This window comes from Solea senegalensis, unplaced genomic scaffold, assembly GCF_019176455.1.
Source record: "Solea senegalensis isolate Sse05_10M unplaced genomic scaffold, IFAPA_SoseM_1 scf7180000017816, whole genome shotgun sequence".
Classification (NCBI taxonomy): domain Eukaryota; kingdom Metazoa; phylum Chordata; class Actinopteri; order Pleuronectiformes; family Soleidae; genus Solea; species Solea senegalensis.
The window spans coordinates 8,981-14,580 of record NW_025322532.1 but is presented as its reverse complement, the minus strand read 5'-3'; the positions used below and the strand labels follow the sequence as shown (position 1 = coordinate 14,580).

Below are 5,600 nucleotides of genomic sequence, written 5' to 3'. Positions count from 1 at the left end.
ATTATCATCTTGGTGATGGGATGATCTTTTGGTATGATCACTGGATGCTTTACTGAAGAAGGTAGGGATGCATTTTTTAACCTTCCTCCCACCTTGAGGAGTCCATCTTGATCCAGAAAGGCATCCAACTGATGCAGTTTGCTCTGAGAAGAAACTTGAGTAGTCTTACTGAGCAACTTTATCTCTTCTGGGTATACTTGTGTCTGAAGGTCCTTTATGATGATGCACCATGCGTCCTCTCGTTCCTGTACAGTGCTGTGATCTGTTGATTTATCACCCCTAGCACGACGGATGAGACGAGCAATGGCTTGAGTTGCTCTTGACCACGTAGAAAACCTTGACAAGCGATCAGAAAGACTCACTTGTTCAGATGTCCATGTGTGTAGTGTCTGAATCCTTTTGACTTCAGGATCTCCAATCTGTACTTCAGTGACGACATCTACAGCTGGGGGAATCTCCTTCTCCCATAGGAAGTGAGGTCCTGAGAGCCACCTTGATGTGAGAATCTCACTTGCATTTGAACCTCTAGAGGCAAGATCTGCTGGGTTATTGTTGGTAGAGACGTATCTCCACTGCTGGGGTGCTGTGCTGAGGTGTATTTTCTGTACTCGGTTTGATACGAATGTATGGAAACGACGTGCCTCGTTATTGATGTACCCCAAGACCACTTTGGAGTCAGTCCAGAAATATTCATCAATATCTGCCAAACCAAGCTCCTCCTTTAGGGTGTTGCTTGCTGCGACCGACACAACAGCAGCTGTCAGCTCCAGCCTGGGGATAGTCGTGACTTTAATAGGAGCTACTCTGGACTTTCCCATAACCAGAGCACAGTGAACACCTTCATCTTCATTTACATATCTCAAGTAAGAACACTGGCCATAACCATATGTGCTTGCATCGGAAAAGTGATGTAGCTCTTTTTTCATGACTTTTCCAAAGCCGACGGGCACATAGCAGCGCGGTATGGTGATTTCCTCCAAATTTGCAAGATCATTCTTCCAGCGCTCCCATACTGGTTGCAGTTCACTGGGGAGGGGGTCATCCCAGCTTGTGCCGTGCCTGCACATTTCCTGAAGCACCTTTTTCCCGGTGAGCAGAAAAGGGGCAACAAAGCCCAGTGGATCATAGAGGGAGGCTACTGTTGATAATATGCCACGTCGTGTTGCTGGCTGGTCTTTAAGGCAGACACGAAATCTGAAAGTATCCGATTCAATGTGCCAGTGGATACCTAAGGCCCTCTCAAGCGTTGAATCGTTGAAGGCCAGGTTTGGAGCCTTCACTTCAGTAGCATGCTCCGTTGGCGGAATACTATCCAGTACTGATCTGTTGTTGCACACAAACTTATGCAGCCTCAACCCACCCATAGAACAGAGCTCCTGAGCTTCCTTCGCAAGCTGAATAGCTTCATCTACGCTTGCCGTGCTGGTGACACCGTCATCAACGTAAAAGTCTTTCATGATGAACTCAGAGCCAAGGGGAAATTGGGTCTCATGATCTTTAGCAAGTTGTTTCAGTCCATAGTTGGCGCATCCTGGTGAGGATGCAGCACCAAACAGATGAACCTTCATGTGGAACTCCTGTGGGTCCGCATGCAGGTCGCCATTTTTCCACCAGAGGAAACGTAAATAGTCTCTGTCAGCTTCACACACATGGAACTGATGAAACATTTTTTTAATATCGCACATCAGTGCTACATGGTGCTGTCTGAATCTGATGAGTACACCGATTAGGCTATTCAGTAAGTCTGCGCCTGACAGAAGATGGTCATTCAGGCTTGTTCCCTTGTATTTAGCAGAGCAATCAAAAACCACACGAAGTTTGTCAGGTTTTTTGGAGTGATAGACTCCATGATGGGGAATATACCACTTCTCTCCTTTCTTTCCTTGCTCACATACTTCCGCTGCCTCACCCTTTTCAATCACCTCGTTCATGAACTTCACATAATGTTCCTTGTACTTTTCATCTCTCAGCAGCTTTCTTTTAACATGATTGAGCCGGACAACGGCTAGTTGTTTATTGTCAGGGAGGTAGGGTCTTTCTTTAAAGGGGAGTGGCATCTCATAGTGACCTTGGGTGTTCATCTGAATTCCTTCCTTTAGCACATTCAGAAAGAGGATGTCATCCTGAGACACAGCCTTTCCATCCTTACTGGTATCCTTAAAGTCAGACTCCAGAACTCTGATTGCATCAGCTGGAGTCACTGGAGGAAACTCTTTTATAACAACTCTGTGGCACATGTTGGTGATGCTTGGTGAGTCATGGTGTGGTGATGAACAACCTACAATACTCCATCCTAAGTCTGTGCGAACTGCGTAGGGTTCACCATCTCCTCCATGTATTACCTGCCGTGGTGCCAGTGCCCTTGAGCAATTGTAGCCTATCAAAAGACCAACTTCACATTCTAGCTGTGGTGGGATTTCATCTGCTATTGTGGTGAGATGATTCCAGTGCCTTGCCGTTTCACAGGTAGGAATGTGTGTTCTGTTCACTGGTATGCAGTCCTTTGTGTATGTAGGAGGGAGATCAATGAGGATGTTGGAGTAGTAACCTCTCACTCTGAGACCTGAGACCCTTTGACTGTGTATTAGTGCATCTTTACCAATCATTGTAGTTAGCTTCAGTCTCACAGGATGTGTCTCAGTTTGTAAGCTGTTGTTAACTTCCTGTTCAATGAAAACTGTATCACTCTGAGTGTCCAGAAGAGCATAAACAAGCCTTTCCATACCTGGATTACTGATGGAGGAAACCCACACTGGCACAATCATTGAAGTGTTAGCCGATGGTTCCTCTGTTTCCACGCTGAGAGACAATGTGGTTGCTGCTTCATCTCCGCTGATCTGATTTGGAACTGGTATGGTTTTGGTTTTAGTGTAGCCGTCGTCATGCAGGAGTGTAGGATGTCTTCCTTTGCAGCTGTCACATGAGTGTCGGTGACGACAGTCTTTTGCGTTATGTCCTGGCTTCAGACAACCAAAGCATAGTCTCTTTTCCTTTACATATTTTCTTCTTTCATCCAGAGATTTTCTTTTGAACCCAGGACAGCAGTGCAGGCGATGTTTACAGTCTTGACAGAACATGCATGGTGGCTTTAAATCTGTTTTTAACTGCTCTGGAGTTTCAGCCTCTGTAACTGTCTGTGTGTGGAAAACACTGGATTTAGACTTCCTTTCCTTCAGATAATGTTTATCTACACTGGGCTGTGATGAGTGGAGGGCTTGGAATGAGGTGATAGGATTACAGGCGATCTCTGCCTCCATTAACATGAAGCCGACAAAGTCCTGGAAGTTAGGAAACTCCTGCCTGTCTTTCAAGGATTGTGTGACTTTTCGGTTCCACTGCGATGCTGCCCAATCTGGAAGTTTTTGAATCAGTTTTTGATTTTCTTCACAGTCATTCAAAATATCAAGCCCTTTAACATGAGGTATGGCTTCTTGACATGAGTGTAGGAAATCAGCAAATGTTCTCAGTCCTTCTGCATCCTTTGGCTGAATCCTTGGCCACTTTGCCAGTTTTTCTCTAAAAGCTCTCTGAATAATGAAGGGCTGACCATACCTTCCGTTGAGACGGTTCCATGCATCTTTATAAGCATTGTCATCACTTCTATAAAAGATACCATCGAGTGTCTTTCGAGCTGGACCTCCCACATACTTTCTCAGATAATGCAGTTTGTCAGCTGAGGAAATATTCCTTTTGTCTATGAGCGATATGAATGAGGCTTTCCACTCGATAAACTGGATTGGGTCACCAGTGAATAAAGATGGTTCTGGCATCGGGAGCCTGTTCAGAGTTATGCTATCTTGGACTACTTGAGCCAGGTAGGTCACATCTGTCTGTGGAGGTGATGATGTCGTTGTGACATATGCAGGCTGCTGGATGGGAGCTGAAGACACAGGTTGCTGTAGGGACATGTACCGTTGTTCACCAATGCTGTGATCAGTGGAAAGGACACTAGCTTCCTGCATTACTTCTTTGTTATAGGTTATCAACCTAGCCCGGGCAGCTCTTATATCCTTCTCTGCCTTTAGTCTTTCCAACTCACGTTTCTGAGTTTCAAGTTCTTTTCTCTGCTTTTCCTCTAGGAGTTGAATTTTTTCCTTTTGTCTTTCCTCCTCCAATAAACCTTCATACTCTGCTTCCTTTGCTGCTAAGTCTGCCGCCGCATCTGCCCTTTTAGCAGTTACAATGGAGCTCACAGAGTTTTGGCTGGAGTGTCGACTTGAAGGTGAGGCTGTGGATCCATAGATAGAGCGAGCATAGTCTCTGTTAAGCAGCTCACAAAGTCGTTGTTTTACTGCTTCACTGTCAAATTCTCCATCTATGCCTGTTATCCTTTCATATGCAATTCTAACAATGTCCCTCGTCACTGCTTCACAGGCATCAATCCGACGTCTTGTCTCACTGGATGGAGTGAGGTGATCTCTGATTTCCATATAGATGCGAATAACATCCGACATTCCTTCTTCTAGTGTGTCTATAAGAGCTGCAATCTCATTTTCAGGAATGTTGGACTTTAATTGCTCTCTAGTCTTACGTGCTTGGGTCTTCCATAGTTCATAAAAGTGAGTGAGCCTTTTCTCCTTTTTGTGAGCCTCCTCTCTCTGAAATGCAAGCATCTTCTCCGTGGGGTTCTTCTGGCGACCAGAGCGGCGAAGCTCCTCCTCTTCGCTGGCTTTGCAGATATCCATTTGCTGGTCTGAGTCGCTACTGTCTAGAGATGCTTTCATTTTATGAGTGGGTGCCACAACCTTAGACCATCACATCGAGTGGGTGCCACAACCTTAGACCATCACATCAGTCCCACCACACATGAGTGTGGTGGGACTGATGAGGTGAAGCTCTTACTGTAGCGTCCCCGGCTGAATGATGGTCGAACTCCTTAACTGATGGTTCATAGGTTTATTAACGTTAACGTTGCTCCAATAAAACACACTCTGAACACACCTTGAACACACCTTGAACACACCGTAAGAGCTATGGAATAAACAAAAATATTATTACCAACTTTATAATGTTCATAACAAATCAAGAAACTGAAATAATTGTCCCTTTCAGACCGACAGACATGCCCTACATCGCACCAAAGCAGCGTTATTGCTAGCTTAAAATAAATTAAAACAAAGTCAAACTATAGAAGGACATCACATTACTTCTAAACATTAAGTACAAAATTAAAATGAAATGATGACAAACCTTGTGCCTTTATCAGCCAGGTGCTAAACGAACTTATAATTTGACGTTTCTTTAATGTTTTTTAACTTTTAATTGACTCGTTTGTGTCGTGCAAACGCTGCAGATCTGCAGATTCGTCTTTTTTTTCTGATTTCCGGTTACACACTGTATCAAAATAAAAGCACCAACCCAAAAACAGGAAATGACGGTAAAACAAAGAAAACAAGTCAATCTTTCAAGGAGATCACTCATAAAACAAACAACCACGGAAACGAAACATCATGAAAATACACTGTGGCATATTAAGGTCATTTACACCAAGGGTTGCCTACCCCTGGTGTAGGCGAACCAAACTAAATGATTCCCCACTAGTGTTTGAAAGTTCAACTCTTTTTACTGACTCGGATCTTTTACTCTCGGACAATAAATTG

The 5,600-nt window shown here is 44.3% G+C and overlaps 1 long non-coding RNA gene across 1 annotated transcript; it reads right to left on the bottom strand.

The window, feature by feature from the left end:
- Positions 1 to 4,881: 4,881 nt before the first annotated feature.
- LOC122764962 lies at positions 4,882 to 5,348 on the bottom strand. The gene is made up of 2 exons (XR_006359920.1): positions 5,191 to 5,348; positions 4,882 to 4,971 (listed from the first exon to the last, which is right to left on the bottom strand). It is a non-coding gene; the product is annotated as an uncharacterized LOC122764962 (long non-coding RNA).
- Positions 5,349 to 5,600: the final 252 nt, after the last annotated feature.